The following is a 23608-nucleotide window of genomic DNA, read 5'->3' on the forward strand; positions in this document are numbered from 1 at the left end:
ACCTTTAATCCCAGCACTCGGATCTTATGCCTTTGATCCCAGTACTTGGGAGATGCACACCTATAATTCCAACACTTGGGAGGAAATAGGAAGTGATATGCCTGGGTGGAGAGAGGAAGTGATAAGGCAAGGCGGAGACAGAAGGTTGGCCCTTTCAGTCTGAGGATTCCTAGAGGTAAGAAGTCTTTGTAGTGGCTAGCTGATCTGCTTCTCTGATCTTGCAGCTTTTGCTGGGATATCTCACTCTGGGTTTTTATTATTAAGGCCAAATAGAAATTATGCTACACCTGATGTCCATCTTTTGGGGCATGAATTCATGAAAAAGCCACTTGCTTCTGACTTTGCAGCCACCAGTACAGTCTGGAGCTGCAGGTGCCTGGAGTCACTACTCCACTGGCTAGGTTTTTCTTTCTTTTTGGATTTTTCTGTTATAGCCTCTCTGCAGCAAATTACACACACAGGTATTTGAGCTCCAAATGCCACAGCAGTTAGTTGCTTTTGCATGTCCCCCTCATGTAGATGGCTGGCTCTTTGGCTTCTTTTCTCCTGGTGGGTTGGGCTCTCGCTGGACCCCTTCCTTGGGCTGCGGCCACACTTGAAAAATGCTTGTGGGCTTCTACTGTTCTATTTAGAAGCAGTCAGCCTCACATCATCTTGTTATCATTGGCAGATCTGGTGAGACAATTGGGAATTCTTTTTTTTATAATTTAATTTAATTTTACATATCAGCCACAGATTCCCTTGTTCTCCCCCCTCCCATGAACAATCCCCCCTCCAACCTCCCCCCCAGCCCATCCCCCATTCCCATCTCCTCCAGGGCAAAGACTCTCCTGAGGATTGAGTTCAATCTGGTAGATTCAGTCCAGGCAGGTCCATTCCCCTCCTCCCAGGCTGAGCCAAGTGTCCCTGTATAAGCCCCAGGTTCCAAACAGCCAACTCATGCACAGAGTACAGGACCCGGTCCCACTGCCTGGGTGCCTCCCAAACAGATCAAGCTAATCAACTGTCTCACTTATTCAGAGGGCCTGATCCAGTTGGGGGCTCCTCTGCTATTGGTTCATAGTTCATGTGTTTCCATTCGTTTGGCTATTTGTCCCTGTGCTTTATCCAACCTTGGTCTCAACAATTCTCGCTCATACAAACCCTCCCCTTTCTTGCCAATTTGACTCCTGGAGTTCCACCTGGGGCCTGGCCATGGATTTCTGCATCCAGTTTGCTCAGTCATTGGATGGGGTTTCTAGCATGACAATTAGAGTGTTTGGCCATCCTATCACCAGAGTAGGTCAGTTCCGGCTGTCTCACAACCATTGCCAGTAGTCTATTGTGGGGGTATCTTTGTGGATTTCTGTGGGCCTCTCTAGCACTTTGCTTCTTCCTATTCTCATGTGGTCTTCATTTATCATGGTCTTTTTTTTTATTTATTTTTTATTTTTTTTATTTTACAATACTATTCATTTCTACATAATAGCCACAGATTCCCTTGTTCTCTCCCTTCCTGCCCCCTCCCCTTCCCCCCCACCCCAACCCCCATTCCCACCTCCTCTAGATCAAGGTCTCCCCCAAGGACTGGGATCGACCTGATAGACTCAGTCCAGGCAGGTCCAGTCCCCTCCTCCCAGATTGAGCCAAGCGTCCCTGCATAAGTCCCAGGTTTCAAACAGCTAACTCATGTAACCAGCCCAGGATCTGGTACCACTGCCTAGATGCCTCCCAAACAGATCAAGCCAATCGACTGTCTCACCTGTTCAGAGGGCCTGATCCAGTTGGGGGCCCCTCAGCCTTTGGTTCATAGTTCATATGTTTCCATTCATTTGGTTATTTGTCCCTGTGCTTTATCCAACCTTGGTTTCAACAATTCTCTCTCATATAAACCCTTCTCTTTCTCACGAATTAGACTCCCAGCGCTCCACCAGGGGCCTAGCCGTGGATGTCTGCATCCAGATTCCTCAGTCCTTGGATGGGGTTTCTGGCACAACTATTAGGGTGTTTGGCCATCCCATCACCAGAGTAGGTCAGTCCCGGCTGTCTCTCCACCATTGCCAGCAGTCTTTTGTGGGGGTATCTTTGTGGATTTCTGTGGGCCTCTTTAGCTTTTTGTTTCTTCCTTTTCTCATGTGGTCTTCATTTACCATGGTCTCCTATTCCTTGTTCTCCCTCTCTTTTCTTGATCCAGCTAGGATCTCCCGCTCTCTTTCCCTCGACCCTCGCCCTTCATTGCTCCCACTCATGTCCAGGCTGTTCATGTAGATCTCATCCATTTCTCCGTGTCTTTCTTGGGGTCCCGTTTTCCAGGTAGCCTCACTGGTGATGTGAGTAGCAGTCTAGTCATCCTTTTTCCACATCTAGCATCTTCCTATGAGTGAGTACATACCATATTTGTCTTTCTGAGTCTGGGTTACCTCACTCAGGATGATGTTTTCTAGATCCATCCATTTGTCTGCAAACCTCATGATGTCATTGTTTTTCTCTGCTGAGTAGTATTCCATTGTGTATATGTGCCACAATTTATTTATCCATTCTTCTGTTGAAGGGCATCTAGGTTGTTTCCAGGTTTTGGCTATTACAAACAATGCTGATATGAACATAGCTGAGCAAGTGCTCTTGTGGTATGATTGAACATTCCTTGGGTATATGCCCAAGAGTGGTATAGCTGGATCTTGGGGGAGATTGATTCCCAATTCTCTAAGAAAGCACCATATTGATTTCCAAAGTGATTTTACAAACTTGCATTCTCACCAGCAGTGGAGGAGAGTTCCCCTAGCTCCACATCCTCTCCAGCATAAGGTGTCCTCAGTGTTTTTGATCTTAGCCATTCTGACAGGCATAAGGTGGTATCTCAGAGTTGTTTTGATTTGCATTTCCTTGATAATTAGGGATGTTGAGCAATTTCTTAAATGTCTTTCAGCCATTTGAGTTTCCTCTGTTGAGAATTCTGTTTAGTTCTATAGCCCATTTCTTAATTGGACTGTTGGTCATTTTGATATCTAATTTCTTGAGTTCCTTATATATTCTGGATATCAGTCCTCTGCCACATGTGGGGTTGGGAAACACCTTTTCCCATTCTGTAGGCTGTTGCTTTGCCTTGTTGACCATGTCCTTCACTCTACAAATACTTCTCAGTTTCAAGAGGTCCCATTGATTGATTGTTTCTCTCAGTGTCTGTGCTACTGGTGTTATATTTAGGAAGTGATCGCCTATGCCAATGTGTTCAAGACTATTTCCTACTTTCTCTTCTAGCAGGTTCAGAGTAGCTGGATTTATGTTGAGGTGCTTGATCCACTTGGACCTAAGTTTTGTGCATGGTGACAGATATGGATCTATTTGCAGCCTTCTACACACTGATATCCAGTTATGCCAGCACCATTTGTTGTTTTTCCATTGTACACTTTTGGCTTCATTGTCAAGAATTATATGTTCATAGGTGTGCGGAATAATGTCATTGGTCCACATGTCGGTTTTTATGCCAATACCAAGCTGTTTTTATTACTGTAGCTCTATAGTAGAGCTTGAAGTCAGGGATTGTGATGCCTCCAGAGGTTGTTTTATTATACAGGATTTTTTTGGCTATCCTGTTTTTTTGTTTTTCCATATGAAATTGAGTATTATTCTTTCCAGGTCTGTGAAGAAGTGTATTGGTATTTTGATGGAGATTGCATTGAATCTGTAGATTGCTTTTGGTAAGATTGCCATTTTTACTATGTTAATCCTTCCTATCCATGTGCATGGGAGATCTTTTTATTTTCTGACATCTTCAATTTTTTTTTTCAAGAATTAAAGTTCTTGTCATATAGGTCCTTCACTTGCTAGGTTAGTGTTGATACATAAAATGAATATAAAATCTCTTAATAAAAATGAAATTATCAAACAGTGAAAAGTTTTATTTAAAGACCCTTCACAGAGAGACAGATCACAAAGATACCATGAACATCACAGATCATTAGTCCTTCAAGCAAATAGATGGAAAGGATAGATTCTTTGAATATCAATTATAGAAATGCTTCACTTTATGATTGCATACATGGAGACTGAGAGAAAATGCAAGGCTCTGGAAAGCTATAATTAATGAAATAATTTTTAAAAATTTGCTTTATTTTTGTATATTTTGTGATTTTTTTCATTTGCGACTACTTGTATGTGTAGGTATACTGGCATAGGAGAGGAGAAGGTGTCAGTTCCCTTGAATCTTAAGTAACAGCATGTCATGAGTCACTTGGTGTAGTTGCTGGGAAACAAATTTCACTCCTCTGAAAACTTACCAACTGCCATTGAGCAATGGACCATCTCTCCAAACCTAATGACATCATTTTAAACAGAAAGTCATAAAAGCAACGTTTTTTGTAGAATGAAAACTATAAATTAGCAGACACAATCTAAACAAAATTATAAATGAAGTAAATAGGGCTCTATAAAGAAATGGTTGGGTTACATAATGGTTCAATGGTAAAAGTACTTATTTTAAGGCCTGATGACAAGATCTCAGATTCTATTACCCATAAAAATTAGTGGAAACAATTGACTCCACAGAGTTTTCTTCTTGTCATCCCCAATGCTCTGTGATATGTGTGTGCCCACACCAACACCCATGCACACATATACACCAGATAATAATAAATATTTTTAAAAGAAAAAGAGAAAGATTATAACAGTCTGATGGCAAGGTAGCAGACAGGATAATCCAACAGGAACAAAGATATAATGATAAAAAATAGAATTTCCATCACTCTTTGAAAGAATAAATCTAAGGTTTATAGACATATAAAACATTTAAGATTATTTCTCATAGTTAGGAAAAGGGATTTTGTGTTGCTTTGTTTTTAATGCCAATTAGACACAATTTAATCTACCTTGGAAGAGAGTTTTAATGAAGAATCATCTAGATAATGTTGGTCTGTTTGCATGTTTTAGAAAGATTGTCCTGATTATTAATTGATAGTATAAAAGAATGAAATATATTGTGGGCAGCACCATTCCCTACTCAGTTGGGGTCCATAAATTTATAAGGGAAGAGATAGTGAGCTGAGTAAAAAAAAGAAGGTGTACTTAATTTATTCTCTTTCTGATCTTGACTATAAATGTAATTCATTAATTTCCTGCCAAGTCTTCTTTTTAGTAAAAAACTGTAACATGGAATTGTCAACAAGATCAATCCATTTTCTCTCTAATAGTATTTTGTTAGAACCAATGCCAATTCATATACAAAAAGAATTTAGGATACCACATAGACAAGACCAGAAAAGAACCTCCCTCATTATATTATAATTAAAACAAAGAAAGTACACTGAAATTGGCAAGACAGAATCACTGAATCAAACGTAAAAGAAGGCATGTCAGAATAAGAGATTTGTCAAAAGAGAGTTTAAGAGGCAGGAGGTACTGGAAATCAGTGTTTCAAGTTCTAAAAAGACAACCACTGCCAACCCAGACTACTATATCCAGCAAATCTGCTTGTCATAACTGAAGGAGAAATGAAAACTTCATGCTAAAAATATGTTAAATGAATTTATGACCACCAAACCTGCTTTATGCTTTATACTTGTAGAAGTATTTTAGACTGAAGAGCAAAATAAATGTATCCATTAGCCCACAAAGGCATAAGTTATCTTCATCAGTCAACTTAACACAATCTAGAATCATATGATAGAAATTCAGTTGAGAGATTGCCATATCATATTGGCCTGTGTTCCTTTGTTTGAGTAATTTTCTTTATTGATGATTGGTATAGTAGATCCACCATAGGTGGGTGGGAAAAGACTCTGTGAAAAATATAACTGAGCATGAGACTCTAAATGAGTTATCTAGCAGATTTTTAAGATGGTTTCTGCTTCAGTAAGTTATCAAGGAACTGCTCTGACTTTTCCCATAGGTAGATTGTGATGTGAAAGTGTAAGGCAGATAAACATTTTTTTCAGCTAAGTTGCTTCTTGAAAGAAAATTTTGTCCCACAACTATATAACAATCTAGAACAATAGTTAAACAGGAAATAGAAGGAAACAGCTTGAGCTTGGCAAAATCATCAAAAGGATGGCAATCCATAGTCACCCTTTTATTGTAACTGTATATTAATGGTGTCAATACCCTAATAAAAAGACACTGACTAGTAGATTAGATCAAGAAGTAGGAAGTATATATTTGTTTCAATTCATCCTAAAAGACAGATTTTACCTTAAAAGGAAGTATTGAAGAGAGTCATTTTGGGCAAATGAAGCTAGAATGTAAGCAAGTGTTGCTGTTCTAAATTGAACTAAATAGACTTAAAAGCAAATCTAGTGAGAAATAATAAATGACATTTTGTGCATACATAAATTTATATACACAAACATACATGGAATATGTCTTTGTATTATGCATATTATATTTATGTGTATATAGACATAGATTTATATATACATACATATACATATACACATGTATACATACACATAAACACACACATATACACATGTATACATATACACACATAAACACAAACACATTACACACACACACACACACACAAACACACACACACACATACACACACACACACACTTGAATGACTTTCAGACTGCAGTCCAGCTAATCCATCAATGGCTGACCGTGAAGGGAAAGTGCAAGAACCCAGTAATTGCTCAGTTGGTAATGCTAGATGTTTCAGCTGGTCTTTAGTGTATGCTGTAAACCTGAAGAAGTAGGCTCTAATGCCAATGAAGGAGTGGACTTGGTAGTAAGGAAAGCACAAGCAGACAAAGGGCAAAAGCTTACTTCTTTTATGTCCTTATATAAGATTCCTGAAAAACTTGTGGCTCACATGAAAGGTATGTTTTCCTACCTCAAGATCTTGATTAAACACACATATTTTTCCCAGCTGTAAGATCTGGATTAAAATTCTGTGTCTTAAAAAAATTGTGTCTTCCTAATCCAAAGATACATATTAGAAGAGGCTTTTCCTACTTCAAATTAAGCAAAAAAAAAAAAAAATTCCTCATAGGTGTGCCCTCAATTTTTGGGTTTTAGTTAGAGGTAGTTAAATTGACAACTAAAAATAGCCATCATACCAAATATGGTATGAAAGTGGAGGGAAGTAATATGAGTTCCAGGAGTCTTATGAGTACATGGGTTGGGAAGATGATGAATAGAATTAACCAAAAACAAGACTATATGAAAAGGCCTCATGGAAACTCACTAGTGTGAAGCTCATAAAAATTTTAAGAGTTTATGTTGAGGAACTGTGCACAGGTGGACAGCACTACTCCTAGAAGTTATAAGTTAGTAAATGATCACATTGCAAAGGATGGAATACTTCCCTAGGAATTGTTGCCTGGAAAATGCATGAGTATCCAAATAGTATAGAAAGTTTTTCCTGTTGTAGGATGCCCTAAAAACTAGTTGGTAAGATTCTATTACCAAAGGCATCATCAAATTTTTGTCACAAATCATAAAACATGCAATCTGGGACTGGACTGGGATATGCCTTTTTGCTGAATACCCCTTATAGCGTCTAGTTAAAATGTCCTGCTTAACCCTATTCTGCCTCATCCTTGGCCAAACAGTTTTATTTATCAACCAATCAGAGCAACACATTTTCACAGCATACAAAAAGGCATTCCCCCATCACTTCCCCCTTTTTATAAACAAAAGGAAGGTTTTAACTTTAACCTCGTAAAATTACATATACCAAGCAAGAATTACAGTTATAATATCTAGTCTATTTGTATTTTATAAAATTAAAGAAAATATTTTATCTATCCTATATTTGTAAGTCTAAAATATCATATCTAATTTATCTTTTATCATAACCAAGGAAAACCATAATTATAATTATCTAGTCTTCAACTACATCAAAGACCTCAGAAGAATATAATATTACCTAAGTATACAGGAAGAGCATTGTAAGCAACTTCCAAAAATATAGAATGACAGAGACAGCTGCCTGCCTGGATAGTTATCCAAAGTTCCTCTGTAACATAGGGGCATCCATCCATCTTCAGCCTACAGGCCTAGAGTCTCTCAGTCACTTTTCTCTGTGTCTTGTAGAATGTCTGGCAGTTTCCTCAGTGAAGCAGGAACCTGAAGGACCATCTCACCTTGCAAAGTTCAGTGGTCACCTTCCCATGGGTCCTGCATGTCCAGTTGATACAACATTTTGTCAAGCAGTCTAGGCAAGTACCGTTTCTTGCTGAAATGGCTATTTTTTGCCAAGAAAAAGATAAACTCCATATGGAGTGTCTTCAATGTCCATCTTTCTCTTTTAAGTAAATTGGTGCTGCCAGGAGCAGATGTGTCTCACTGTTCAGGAAAGTCTAAGTTTTTAAAACATTTTAAATGCCATATTCTGTAGGTCTTTGAAGTATTTGAAGATTACCCACCTAATTCTATTACAGTCTAAATGAGTTACATAAACATAATGCCTTAAATGAGAGTAGAAATATAGTATAACAAAATCAACTCTAAATTTGTATCAATAAACTAAAACCCATAGCAATATAAAACATTTTTAAACAAGTTTTTCTTTAAAACTAGGTTCATTAATCTACCCTTTCATCCTATCATATCTATACTGTCCCCCTTTCTTCTTTAGAAAGAGATTGCATTTATAATCAACCTGTTTTAAATAAAAATATTGGTTTTCCTCTGTCCCACACCAGAGGACTCTTCTGATATGGGACAGAAGACTCTCTCAACCTTTTCTTTTAGCAATATGCTTGGGTTTAGAGAAGGAGTGAGCCAATTCTATCTCAAAAGCCAGCTTCGTTTATATGGGAATTTGGGCTTAGCTTCTCATACTACTTCCTGCTGGATGACGGCATTGTACTCTTATGGGGACACAAAGAAAATTTTAGGATTATGGAGTAGTTTGTGAGGCTGTACTCTCTGAGCCAGTTGCCTTGAAGCTGTTTATGGATGTTGGATGATCTGGGCCATGGTGTCACTGGAGATCTTTCAGGGGGTCTTGGATGGTTAAACCATATTACCCTGGAAGCAATACACAGGTTCTCATCTTCTGTGGAAACAGAAACAGAACCTATTTTCCAAACCAATGTATCCTTAGACATAGATTTTGAAATCAAGATATCTATATCATTATCAATATCTATGTTGATTTAACTCAACAGCTTTTACAATCAAATGTCTTTCTGCAGTTAAAAATCCCAATGACAACACAATCCAGTTTTTCTGTGTAATATCCATCTTCATGTGGCTTATTTTTATATTACCTTTATTGTCTTTTTAAAAACTTTATTTTTTAAAACTATTTCTTTATATAACTGTTTATATTCCTTTTCCTCTCTCTTCCAAGCCTGTGTACATTTTTTTACACATACTGTAAACTATTTAGAGGTTTATTTAATCTGAATATGACTTATTGTGAATTTATTGCTTTAAACTGCAGAATTACTCAGCCTGACATGGCAGATTTGGCTGCTGGTTCCACCCACCTCAACTTCCCAACCTAGCAGAACATATGTATACACCCAGCAGGAAGTATGGGAACCAGGCTGTCTGCTGACTCTGGGAGGCAGTGGGTCTATGCTTCCATCTAGCATCTTGTAGCCCCAAAACCTTTCTTTCTTTCTTTTTCTTTCTTTCTTTCTTTCTTTCTTTCTTTCTTTCTTTCTTTCTTTCTTTCTTTCTTTCTTTCTTTCTTTCTTTCTTTCTTTCTTTCTCTTTCTTTCTTTCTTTCTTTCTTTCTTTCTTTCTTTCTTTCTTTCTCTCTCTCTCTCTCTCTCTCTCTCTCTCTCTCTCTCTCTCTTCTTCCTCCCTCCCTCCCTCCCTCCCTCCCTCCCTCCCTCCTCCTTTCTCTCTCTCTCTCTCTCTCTCTCTCTCTCTCTCTCTCTCTCTCTCTCTCTCTTGTTTGTATTAGCAAAGGCTAAATCCACCATGCAGTGTAATGTGTGGCTTGGAGACATCTCATTCCCACCATGCTGCAGGTCAAGCCCACACACCACAAACTTTCCATAGAGTAGCTCAAGGCCACAGGCTATGGCTGGCCTGAGAGAGACAACTAGGAAGCTGCTCTTGGCTCCATTTTTAAAGCTTTCTTAGGTTTTAGGTGGAAACTCTCATCCCACGTCTTGGCACCGTTTGTAATTGAAGGTTTTCCTGTGCCCACCTGCCTCCTGTGTTTTCATGGCCCTGCAACTGCTCAGACCCAAATGAACACACAGAGGCATATATTAATTATGAATTGTATGGCCTATTGTCTCAGGCTTCTCACTAGCTAGATCTTACATCTTAAATTAACCTATTTCTATAAATCTATACTTTGCCACATGGCTTGTGGCTTACTGGTATCTTTACATCTTGCTTCTCAAGGCAGCAGCTGGCAGTGTCTCCTTTCTCCTTCCTCATCTCTAGTTAGAATTCCCATCTAACCCTATTCTGCCTCACCATTGACCAAACAGCTTTATTTATCAATCAATCAGAACAGTATATTTACACTGCATACAAAAAGACATTTCCCCATCAGATTTATAGTATTTACAAAGATGCATCTTGACAAAATGTTGGCTGGTCAGGCTAATATATGAGAAGCCAATGGAAAAAAGTAAGAAAATCCACAGATGAGAAGCATGGTAAGAAAACCGCATATGTTATTTTTTATTGTTGTGAAAAAACACCAGGAACTTAAGAAAAATATCTTATTTTTGACTTATAGTTCTAGAGGGGTAAGAATCAATGATGGAGAAAGGAGCAATTGGAAGAAGTGACAGGCAGAGCTATAGGAACAGGAAGCTGAGAGTTCACGTTCTAACACAAATAGGAAGCAGAAAGTGGAACCTGGAAGTGGTATAAGGGTTTAACCTCAAAGTACACCTTCAATGATGTGCTTTATCCAACAAGGCTGTACCTCACAAACCTTATGAAGTACAAAACTTCTCACCAACTGAGAAATTAAGGTTCAAGTGCCAGAGTCTATGTGGGTGAATTTTTCATTTAAATAACCACAAATGTTAACATTAGGACTTGAAAAACCATAAACTCCAAATGATGCTAGGATGATACATTATGGGGCAAGCTATGGCTGTGCCCTATTCTGTGGTGCTTCCTGAAATATGGGACACTTGATGATCCTTGATGATCAGGTTCAAAATGTTTGGGCCACAGATTGATTGAATGTAGAGGAATAAGATGGAGCCAAGTGAGGACTATAGAAGATATCAAAGGTCTATGGAAGTAGCCAAGTTAGATAACATGTAGTTTTGAGCCCCACTATCAAATAAGCAGAGGACTGTAGTAGATGTTTGTAGTACTAGAATTCAGGAGGTGGATGAAGGGGAAGCCAAGGTCCAATGTCATCTCTGGCTATATAGTGAGTTCAAAGCCAGTTCATGTTACATTTCACCTTGTCTTTTAAAATGTCTCTGCATTTATCCCAACTCCTGTATTTCACAGGACACTCACCATTTCCCTTGAGGAACCATTCAAAATAAGTCCCCAGTGACTCCACATTCTTAGCATTGTTGAATTTACTCCAGAAAAAAAATAACCAGATACAAGAACATCTCTGGATGTTCTTCTGATGAGATAGATCACCTTAAATAAAAAATACAAATGAATTTCAATACAGTCATTTCTCAACTTTTAACTTGTTCAACTGACATGAAATGCCAACCAGACATACATGTGATGTATTTTTAACAAATGTTATTTTTTATTTGGACAAGAAAGATACATAAGTGCAAATTATTTACAGTTAGAATCCCCTTTCAGACTCTCATTCTTTGCAAAAAACACACTGAACCGATTGAGATCACCAGTACTGTAAAAAAAAAAAAGTAGTACTGGTATAAAAACCGACATACAGAACAATGGAATCGAATTGAAGACCCTGACATTAATCCATGCACATATGAACACCTGGTTTTTGACAAAGGAGCCAAAACTATACAATGGATAAAAGAAAGTATCTTCAACAAATGGTGCTGGCATAACTGGATGTCAATATATAAAAGATTAGAAATAGATCCATATCTGTCACCATGCACAAAACTCAAGTCCAAGTGGATTAAAGACCTGAACATAAATCCAGTTACACTAAACTTAATAGAAAAGAAAGTAGGAAGCACTCTTGAACGCATTGGTACCGGAGACCATTTCCTAAATATAACACCAACAGCACAGACCCTGAGCACAACAATTAATAAATGGGACCCCTCGAAATTGAGAAGCTTTTGCAGGGCAAAAGACACAGTCAATAAGACAAAAAGACAGCCATTGGAATGGGAAAAGGTCTTCACCAACCCCACATCTGACAAAGGATTGATCTCCACAGTATATAAAGAACTCAAGAAACTAGACATCAAAATACTAAACAGTCCAATTAAAAAATGGGCTAAAGAGCTCAACAGAGAATTCACAAAACAAGAATCAAATGGCAGAAAGACATTTAAAGAAATGCTCAACATCCTTAATCATCAGAGAAATGCAAATCAAAATGACTCTGAGATACCACCTTACACCTGTCAGAATGGCTACAATCAAAAACACCAAGGACAGTCAATGTTGGAGAGGATGTAGAGCAAAGGGAACACTCCTCCACTGTTGGTGGGAATGTAAGCTTGTACAACCACTGTGGAAATCAGTAACTGTTGCCTTGCTTGTGGACCTTGACCTTGATATCCTCCCAATGCTAATTCCCTGCCAGGTTCTACCCTCCTGAATGCTTAAGGGAAGTTCCTTGTCTGTGTATCCTGAAATGGGCATTGACAGCTTAGATGCAAGATTGTAAAACATCAGTAGTGAACTTCTGCCATCTGGGGTCCTCCCATTGTGCTGTAAGCCTGTATTTAAGATCTCCTACCCCCTTCAAGAAATGACATTTGACATTTAAAATTTTATATATATATATATATATATATATATATATATATTTGAATGAATACTGAGAATGTAATCTATGAATACCACAAATGTGATTAATATCATGAGTGTAATTTAAAAAATAAATAAATAAATAAATAAATAATAAATAAATAAAAAAAGAAAGATGCAACATATAATGAAAATCACCAACTTCAGACAAAATTTCCTTATGAACATAGATTCAGAAATTCTCTATACTACACTTGCAAACTAAATCTAAGAACCCATCAAAATATCATCCATGATGACCAAGCAGATTTCATGTCAGAAATGCAAGAATAGTTCAACATACATAAATTGATGAACATAATCTACCATGTAAACAGACTGAAAGGCAAGTGAACTACAAGGATCACTTCATCAGCTGGAGAAGGGCTTTGACAAAATGCAACATTCCTTCATAAATGTCCTAGACAGATTAGGGATATAAAAAGACACATATCAATATAATAAATTTGATTAACAATAAGCTCACAGCCAACGTCAAGCTATGTAGAAAGAAATTGAGATCATTTCCACTAAAATTAGAAGCAAGGCTCTTTCCATATCTATTAAATAAAAGTTCTTGAAATCTTACCTAGAATAATATGACAACTGAAGGAGATCAAGGGGATAAAAATAGGAAAGAAAGATGTCAACTTGTCTTTATGTGCAGATAATATGATTTTATATATAGAAGATCCAAAAATTTCCACCAGGAAACTTCTACATTTGAATAACCCTTTCAGTGAAGTAGAAAGTTAAAAGAGGACATAAAACGCCATAGAATTTCTGTATACAAATTTACTGAGAAAGAACTGGGGAAAAAAAAAACTTTTCACAATTGCCTCAAAGATATTTTGTGTAACTCTAACCAAGGAAGTGAAATACTTGTGTAATAAAACCTTTAAAATATTGAAGAAGGACAATGGAGAAGATATCAGAAGATAAAAAAGATGTTCCATGCTCATGGATAGATAGGATTACAATAGAGAAAATGACCATCCTACCAAAAGTAATCTACAGGTCCATTGCAATCTCTATCAAAATTTTAGCACAATTCTTCACAAAAATTGAAAGAATAAAATTCATCTTTACAGGGAAAAATAAAAATCTCAGTATAGCTAAAACAATCCAGATTGAGATAAGAACCCTTGAACATTTCACCATTCCAGATATCAAGCTGTAGTATAGAGATCTAGTTATATGAACTTTATTCTGTTGGCATAAAAACAGACACATTGATCTCACTTAGATAATTTCCTGGCGTCTATTCTTCCTGGGAGACTTTGCTTCTTCTTGTTCTAGGGCTTTCAGGTGTGCTATTAAGTCACTAGTGTGAGATTTCTTCAACTTCTTTATGTGGGCATTTAGTGCTATGAATTTCCCTCTTAGCACTGCTTTAATAGTGTCCCATAAGTTTGGGTATGTGGTGTCTTCATTTTCATTCATCTCTAGGAAGTCTTTAATTTCTTTCTTTATTTATTCCTTAACCCATTGGTGATTCAGTTGAGCATTATTCAGTTTCCATGAGATTGTAGGTTTTCTGTAGTTTTTGTTATTGTTGAAATCTAACTTTAAACCATGGTGGTCTGATAGAACACAGGAGGTTATTCCAATTGTTTTGTATCTTTTGAGATTTGCTTTGTGGCTGAGTATGTGGTCGATTTTAGAGAAAGTTCCATGGGGTGCTGAGAAGAAGGTATATTCTTTTTTGTTAGGAATGTTCTGTAGATATCTATTACGTCCATTTGGGTCATGACATCAGTTAAGTCCTTTATTTCTCTGTTAAGTTTCGATTTGGGAGATCTGTCCAGTGGTGAAAGTGAGGTGTTGAGATCTCCCACTATTAATGTGTGGGGTTTTATATGTGGTTTAAGCTTTAGTAATGTTTCTTTTACATATGTGGGTGCCCTTGTGTTTGGGGCATATATGTTCAGAACTGAAACTTCATCTTGGTCGATCTTTCCTGTGACGAGGATGTAATGTCCTTCTTGATCTCTTTTGATTGATTTTAGTTTGAAGTCTATTTTGTTGGATATCAGGATGGCTACCCCTGCTTGTTTCTTAAGACCATTTGATTGAAAAGTCTTTTCCCAGCCTTTTATTCTTAGGTAGTGTCTATCTTTGAATTTGAGATGTGTTTCTTATATGCAGCAGAAAGATGGGTCCTGCTTTTGTATCCATTCTGTAAGCCTATGTCTTTTTATAGGTGAATTAATTCCATTGATATTAAGGGATATTAATGACCAGTGAATGTTCATCCCTGTTATTTTTGGTGGTAGTGTGTGTGTACTTCTCTTCTTTGGGGTTTATTGCTGTGGCTTTATCTATTGCCTGTGTTTTCAAGGGTGTATCTGACTTTCTTTGGTTGAAATTTTCCTTGTAGTGCTTTTTGTATGGCTGGGTTTGTGGATAAGTATTGTTTAAATCTGGCTTTTTCTTAGAATGTCTTGTTCATTCCATCTATGATGATTGAAAGTTTTGCTGGGTATATTAGTCTGGGCTGACATTCATGGTCTCTTAGTGTCTGCATTACATCTGTCCAGGTCCTTCTGGCTTTCAAAGTCTCCATTAAGAAATTGGGTGTTATTCTGATGTGTTTGCCTTTATAGGTCACTTGGCCTTTTTCCTTGGCTGCTCTTAATATTCTTTCTTTATTCTGTACATTTAGTTGTTTAATTATTATGTGTCGAGGGGACTTTTTTGGGGGGTCTAGTCTGTTTGGTGTTCTATAGGCTTCTTGTATCTTCATAGGTATTTCCTTCTTTAAGTTGGGGAAGTTTTCTTCTATGATTTTGTTGAATATATTTTCTGTGCCTTTGAGTTGGTATTCTTCTCCTTCTTCTATCCCTATAATTTGTAGGTTTGGTCTTTTCATGGTGTCCCAAATTTCTTGGACATTTTGGTTCATGACTTTGTTGGCTTTAGTGTTTCCTTCGACTGATGAAACTATTTCTTCTACTGTATCTTCAATGCCAGAGTTCCTCTCTTCCATTTCTTGCATTCTGTTGGTTATACTTGCATCTGAAGTTCCCGATCATTTACTCAGATTTTCTATTTCCAGCATTCCCTCTGTTTGTGTCTTCTTCATTGTTTCTATTTCCCTTTTCAGGTCCTGGACTATTTCCTTTATTTGTTTCATTGCTTTTTCATGATTTTCTTTCAGTACTTTATTGTTTTCTTCCAGGACTTTATTGTTTTCTTCTAATTTGTTTGCCCTTTCCTCTAGTTGTTTATAGTGCTCTTCCCATTTTTTTGTCTTTTCCTCTACACAAGCCTCTACCTTCTTCATGATCTTATTCATAAGGCTGTTTTCTTCTGCTTCTTCCAATTTTTGATGTTCAAGTCTAGATGTTGGAAGTGGGCTAGGTTCTGGTGATGCTGTATTGCTCTTCATTTTGTTGTATGTACTTCTGCCTTGACGTCTGCCCATCTCCTTGTGGTTCCTTCTTGGTCTTATCAGCGCACTTGGTCCAGACAGAGCTGACAGATTCAGGAAGTCTCTCTCTCTTGTCCAAATGGGGACTCCAGGGCAGGATGGGAGCTCTTGTCCAGAAGGGAAGTTCGAGGCAGGATGGGAGCTCTCTCTCTGGTCCAGAAGAGAAGTCTGGGGCAGGATGGGAGCTCTTGTACAGAAGTGAAGTCTGGGGCAGGATGGGAGCCCTCTCTGGTCCAGAAGGGAAGTCCAGGGCAGGCAGGGAACTGGGGGCTTGTCTCTAAGTCTCAGGAAGTGGCTCGGTTCTCCTGCGGATGGGCGTGGGGGCAGGGCGTGGCGATTGCAGAGTCTACTGAGGGTCTTGGAGAAGGGGATCCTTCCCAGTCGGGCTAGAAGGGAACCTGCCCGGTGGCGAGAACCTGGGGACAAGTTGGGCAGGTCTTCCCAGGAGTGACTGGTGCCCAGGGATGGGGTCCTGGCTAAGCTAGGACACTCACCTCTGGTCCAGAAGGGAAGTCCGGGGCCCAGCTTGTTTCTTGTAATCATTTGATTAGAAAATGTTGGACCCCAAAGGCTTAGGGTCTTGAGTGGGTGCCCCAAGATCCCAGACTCTAGTCCAGTTGATGCAACAGCAAGAGGTTTCTATTGAAGCGACTGTACAGAAGGGCAAACTCTGCTCCTAAGAGCAACAGCTGCATCTTACTGCATCCCCATGGGGGCTTTTAAAGGAAAAACCCTCAAAATACATCAGATTACAATTCCCATACAATTTCATTTCACAAGATCATGGTCTGATCACAGAGTGGGTACAGTCACATTCACATGTACATTTTTCCTGAAACCTCAAGGGGTGGGTATCAGGTTGGGAGTGGAGTTTACACAAAGGTTACAGTGGTCCTTCCTGGAACACTTGCAACTATCCCAGTCACAGTTGAGCACATGTCTTTTTTTTTTAATTTTATTTATTTTATTTTACAATACCATTCAGTTCTATATATCAGCCACTTGTTCCCCTATTCTCCCCACTCCCACTTCCTCCCCTTACCCCCAGCCCACCTCCCATTCCCACCTCCTCCAGGGCAAATCCTCCCCTGAGGACTGCGATCAACCTGGTAGACTCAGTCTAGGCAGGTCTAGTCCCTTCCTCCCAGACTGAGCCAAGTGTCCCTGCATGAGCTCCAGGTTTCAAACAGCCAACTCATGCAATGAGCACAGGACTTGGTCCCACTGCCTAGTTGCCTCCCAAACTGATCAAGCCAATCAACTGTCACACCTATTCAGAGGGCCTGATCCAGCTGGGGGCCCCTCAGCCTTTGGTTCATAGTTCATGTGTTTCCATTCATTTGGCTATTTTTTTCAATAATTGAATAAAACTGAAATTTATTATAAGCCACAGTCGTCCTAGGGACCTCTATGCTATTATATATAGCCTCCATGGTTCTATGGGTTGTGGTCTGATTGTTCTTTATTTTATATCTAGAATCCACTTATGAGTGAGTACATACCATGGCTGTTTTTCTGGGTTTGGGTTACCTCACTCAAGATGATTTTTTTCTAGTTCCATCCATTTGCCTGCAAATTTCATGCTTTCATTGTTTTTCTCTGCTGTGTGGTACTCCATTGTGTATATGTACCACTTTTTTTCATCCATTCTTCCGTTGACAGGCATCTAGGTTGTTTCCAGGTTCTGGCTATTACAAATAGTGCTGCTATGAACATAGTTGAGCATGTATCTTTTTGGTATGAATCAGCATTCCTTGGGTATATGCCCAAGAGTGGGATGGCTGGGTCTTGAGGTAGTTTGATTCCTAATTTTCTGAGAAACTGCCATACTGATTTCCACAGTGGCTGTACAAGTTTACATTCCCACCAACAGTAGAGGAGTGTTTCCTTTGCTCCACATTCTCTCCAACATTGACTGTCATTGGTGTTTTTGATCATAGCCATTCTGACAGGGAGCACATCTCTTAACAGAAATCTTTTTACATTGTTACATTGTTACAGGGGAAGTTGAGTAATGAGTGATTCAGGTGGCCCTTGGAACTATTTTTTTTTTTTTAGTTTCTTATTTTCTAGGGCTTGGGGGTGTAAGCCTGAAGGGTTAGGGTCTTTCAGAAAATACTTTTGCAAACCTTTGTTCTGAGATAATATATGTCTTTATGTTGTGGTGTGTTTCTTGTATGCAGCAGAAGGATGGGTCTTGTTTTCACATTCAATCTGTTAGTCTGTGTCTTCTTATTGGGAATTGAGCCCATTGACATTGAGAGACATCAATTAACAACGATTTTAACTTCTTTTATTTGGTTGTAGTTGTTGATGGCTATTGTGTGTGTGTGTGTGTGTGTGTGTGTGTGTGTGTGTGTGTGTGTATGTGTGTGTGTGTGTGTGTGTGTGTGTGTGTGTGTGTGTGTGTGTGTATGTGTTTCTTCTTTGGGTTATGGTCTTTCAAGCTAATTTATTCCTTGTGTTTCCATAGATATAATTATCTTCAGTTTGGAGCTTTTTGTTTCATACCTGCTGTAGGGCTGGATTTGTGGATAGATGCTGATTAAATTTGACATTATCATGGGATATCTTGTTTTCTGCATCGGTGGTGATTGAAAACTTTGTTGGGCATTGCAGTCTAGGCTGGCATTTCTGGTCTACAGCACATCTGTCCAGACTCCTCTGGCTTTGAGATTCTCCATTGAGAAGCCATGTGTAATTCTAGTAGATCTGCCTCTATATGTTATTTGGCCTTTTTCTTTACAGCTTTTAATATTCTTTCTTTGTTCTGCATGTTTAGTGTTTTGATGATTATGTGGAGAGGAGTTTTACTTTTTCTGATCCAATCTATTTTGTGTTCTCTAAGCTTCTTGTACATTTATAAGTACGTCCTTCTTTAGGTTAGGAAAATGTTCTATGATTTTGTAAAAAAAAATATTTCTGGGCCTTTTAGCTTGGAATATTCTTCTTCTCTTCCTATGATTCTTAAGTTTTATCTTTTCATATTTTTTTATTTAATGGATGTTTTGTGTCAAGAAGTTTTTAGATTTAACATTTTGTTTGATGTATATATTTCTTCTGTCATGTCTCCAATGCCTGAGATTCTGTCTTCTATATTTTTTATTCTGTTGGTGATGCTTGCATCTATAATTCCTGTTCACTTATCTGTTCACTTTCCCATTTCAAGAATTCTGTCAGTTTGTGTTTTCTTTATTGCTTTTATTTCCATTTTAAGGTCTTGAAAAGTTTAATTCATTTCCATCAACTGTTTTTTTTAACATTCTTTATAAGAGATTTATTATTTTTCTCCAATTTTTTGGTTGTTTTTTCTAGATTTCTTTAAGGTATCTATTCAACTCTTTTTAAGGACCTCTATCATCATCACAAGTTGGGTATAAGGTCATTTTTTCCTATGCTTCAGCTGTGTTAGAGTATTTAGGGCTTGCTGTGGTGGGATGGCTAGGCTGTGGTGGTGACATATTGCTCTGGTTGTTGTTTTTCAGGTTATTGCACTTGTGTTTAGGCATCTGGATTTGGAGTTATTATAGGTATAAGTGCTAATTGCAGAATTTGTCACTGTTTGATGGGTACATTCTTCCTTGGTTTCTGTTTCCTCTCTGATTTTCTCACTACAGTGGCATGTGGTTGGGTAAAGGGTCTCCACCTGCATTGGAGGCTGAATTTCTGATGGCCTAGTTGGCCTGTTGTCTATCAGGGGCTGCTGCTCCACTTTGGAGCTAGAGTTCTGCCTATGAGATTGGGCTGTGATCTGGCAGGAGTTCCTCTGGTGTTCAGGATCCTAGCCTGGCTTCTGGTGGAGAAGAAAGCCTCTCCTTGTTTTTCAGAGTGTTGGTCTTGTCTTGTAGGTTCTGGATGCTGTTCTGGCCTCTGATGGGGTAAAAAGCTTCTGCTAGAGATCTAGGCTGGAATTTAGTGATGAGGAGAGGAGGAGCAGTTGTAGATATGGTGGGGTCGAGTCAGTCTTACTTATAGGAGGTTCCAGGGTGTGGTGAACAACAAATAGGAAGATGAAGTCAACAATCCTAAGTGTGAAGTTATCTAAATCTGGAAGTTATGGCACACACAGAATCTGCACATATTGCAACAGAATGAATATTACGCCATCTTGAAATTTTCTCCAATGTGGGAAGCAGTCCATTAGCTTTTAATTCAGCCTCAGATAAATTCCTAGGAAAAGAACAGAAAGCAGGCATATTCTTTACCAAAATATTGTAAGATTGGTCTCTAGCCAAGTTGCTAAGATTATTCCCCTGAATCTCTGGAGCCTGAACTCAGCACTCCACACTGCTTCAGCACTACTGCTCTAACATTCTCGTTAAGAGAGCCAGTTAAACCCAGTTTACAGTGCTTAACCATCTTCCTGCTCTAAAGTCTTTCACATTCCTCAAAAGCCAGCCTGGTCAGGACAGTGCAAGCAATAGCTCAATTTCTGAGGCCAGCTTCTCTCATTGCTACTTTTTATTGCTGTTTTAAAGCATGACAAGAGCACCTGACAATGAGAAGCATTTCATTGGGTTTGTGGTTTCATAAGGTTAGTGTCCATGATAGCATAGGTCAGGGAAACTTGAGAAGTCACATCTTGATTCACAACTACAAGATGGAGAAAAAGGATACTGGCAATGAGTAGAAAAAAACAATCACAGTGATATGCCTCCTCCAACAAGGCCTTACATCATAAATCTTCTCAAACAGTTCAACTAAGTGGGGACTAAGTATTGAAATAGTTGGGCATATGGGAGTCATTGTCATTTAAACCACTATAATTACCATGAATATTGCTGCAACACATATGGCAGTGTTGGTGTTTCATGGAGTGCTGAATTAGAAGCTTCTGTCAACTCCCAGGTGTGGTGTGGCTGGGTTACAAACAGCTCTCTTTTCAGTATTTGGAGGAACATCCGTACTTTTCTACAGTGTTTTCCCCGACTTGCCTTCTAACCCACAAAGTGCATGTGTCTGATGATGTGTACTCACTCATAAGTGGATACTAGATGTAAAGCAAAGGGTAAGCAGACTACAGCCCACAGTTCCAGAGAAGTTAGGTAACAAGGAGGACCCTAAGAGAGACACATGGATTGCCCTGGGAAGGGAAGATAGATGAGATCTCCTGGATAACCTGAGGGCAAGGGAGCAGTAGAGGGGAGAGGATGAGGGATGAGACCATGAGGGAATTGGATGATCAAGCTGGGGGAGAGCAATGAAAGAGATATCTTGATAGAGGGAGCCGTTATGGGCTTAGGGAGAACCCTGGTGCTAGGGAAATTCCTAGGCATCCACAAGGATGACCCCAGGTTAGACTACTAGGAATAGTGGAAGTGGTACCTAAACTGGCCTTCCCCTATCATCAGATTGGTGAATACCCTAACTGTCATCATAGAGCCTTCATTTAGTAACCGATGGAAGCAGATGCAAAGATCTGCAGTTGAAGAGAGGGAGGAGGTATTATATGAGCAAGCAAGGAGGTCAGTATCATGATGGGGAAATCTACAGAGGCAATTGAACCAAGCTTGTGAGAACTTGGGAACTCTAGACAGACAGCTGTGGAGCCCATATGAAACCAAATAAGGCCCTCTGCATGTGGGAAACAAGTGTGTAGCTTTGTCTGAGGGTCCCTGGCAATGTGATCAGGATCTATTCCTGGTGCATGAGCTGGCTTTTTGGAGCCCACTCCCTATGATGTGATGCCTTGCTCAGCCTTGGTGCAGGGTGTGGGGCTTGGTACTGCCTCAACTGAATGTACCAGGCTTTGTTGATTCCCCATTGGAGGCCTTAACCTTCTGGAAGAGTGGATTGGGGGTGGGTAAGGGGCAGTTGTGGAAGGAGCAGGAGGAGGGATGGGAGAACAACTGTGGTTAGTGTGTAAAATGAATTTTTAAAAATAAATAAGAGAGAAAAAATGTAAGCACAAAAAAAGCGCATGATGCTTGTTTTCTCTGACAACTTCTCCAGTATCTGTTATTCCATTTCTTTCTTTTTTTTTTCTTGTTTTAGACAGAGTTTATTGAGGGGCAGGACAATGTGAAAATCGAGACAAAATTCTTTATTCTTGCCCTTGTGTACATAACTGGGCAGATCATCAGAACTAGAAAGAGAATAGGAAGAGTCTACAGTCTTGGTTACTTAAATAGAATACATGTTGGGAAGAAAAAGAATTTGCCCCGAGCCAAAGAACCTTTTATTCTCTTACCAAAAAAGGTATCGAAGCCAACAGCCCAGCTCCTAGACTCCATATTGGACTCCTTGTTGTTTTTTTTTCCCCATCACAGGCAATTTATTTTGTTCTATTCATTCACAGTTAATACAGAAAATACTTGGAAACATTTCCATATAATGTTTGACACAGAAATCATCAAATAGAAGTATACAATGTTGACAGGAGACAGTACATTTATAATTTATAACCCCAAATGTATTTATAAATTAGAAATGGAAAGATCTACAAATGAAATTATGAAGGTTCACCAAAGTCATTTAATTTGTCAGTTTCTCATTCATTTTTATGTCTTAATAATATTCTATTGTATGAATAAGCCACATTTTATTTCTCTCCAGTATTTGATAGCTATTTGAGTTGTTTTAACTTTTTTACTATTAGCAACACACTGCTGTAAACCTTCATGTACATGTTTCATAGGTGCACATTTTCAGTAGTTTGAGGATATATTCCTAAGGGTAGAATTGTTGAGTAACAGAGTAACAATGTTTTGCATTTTGACCAACCACCAAACTGTTTTGCCAAACTGGCACACCATTTTACAGTCTCACCAAATCCTTGTTTTTAAGGCTCTGATTTTTGTACAAAAGCATTCAATCATTCTGTCAGACCAAACCAGGAAAAGTAAGCTATAGTTCAGAGCTGTTCTATTCCATTTACTATGCAAAGCCATTCTTGGTGTTTGCAACTCTCAGCCCTTTTGAGTATTCTTGCAGTGTTCACTTTTTCCTCCACCACTTTTTTTTCTTCTTTTCTTCTGGTTTATTTCTATCTATTACAAATGTATAAAAAATCCTCCATCAATGCTGCTGATAGCAGCAGAACCTTGAGAAATATACCTTTGGTTTGCCTCAGAAAAGGAACACATATTGCACTGTAAAGTTTATAAAATTGGCGCAAAACATTGTGATAATGTTACAATACCAGTTTTAAGAATTCAGTGACTAATGGGGAGCCGATGGGATACATGCAGAACTGTGAAAGCGATCTCACTTAGCCAGCTGTACTCGTAGACTGTAAATCTACATTCAGATCATTTCTGAACTAAGACTATCATCTCAGTTTATCTGTTGAGGTCAACCAGGAAACCCTAGAATATACCTTGATTTTTGCAAAAGACAAAATAG

At 38.7% G+C, this 23608-nt stretch overlaps 1 long non-coding RNA gene across 2 annotated transcripts in view; it reads left to right on the top strand.

Annotated features, from left to right (window-relative positions):
- LOC143266763 (uncharacterized) overlaps positions 1–23608 on the top strand; it is a 230770-nt gene that overhangs the window by 133090 nt on the left and 74072 nt on the right. The gene's annotated exons all lie outside the window — the stretch shown is intronic.

The sequence above is a fragment of the Peromyscus maniculatus genome, chromosome 1 (genome assembly GCF_049852395.1).
Source record: "Peromyscus maniculatus bairdii isolate BWxNUB_F1_BW_parent chromosome 1, HU_Pman_BW_mat_3.1, whole genome shotgun sequence".
Taxonomy (NCBI): domain Eukaryota; kingdom Metazoa; phylum Chordata; class Mammalia; order Rodentia; family Cricetidae; genus Peromyscus; species Peromyscus maniculatus.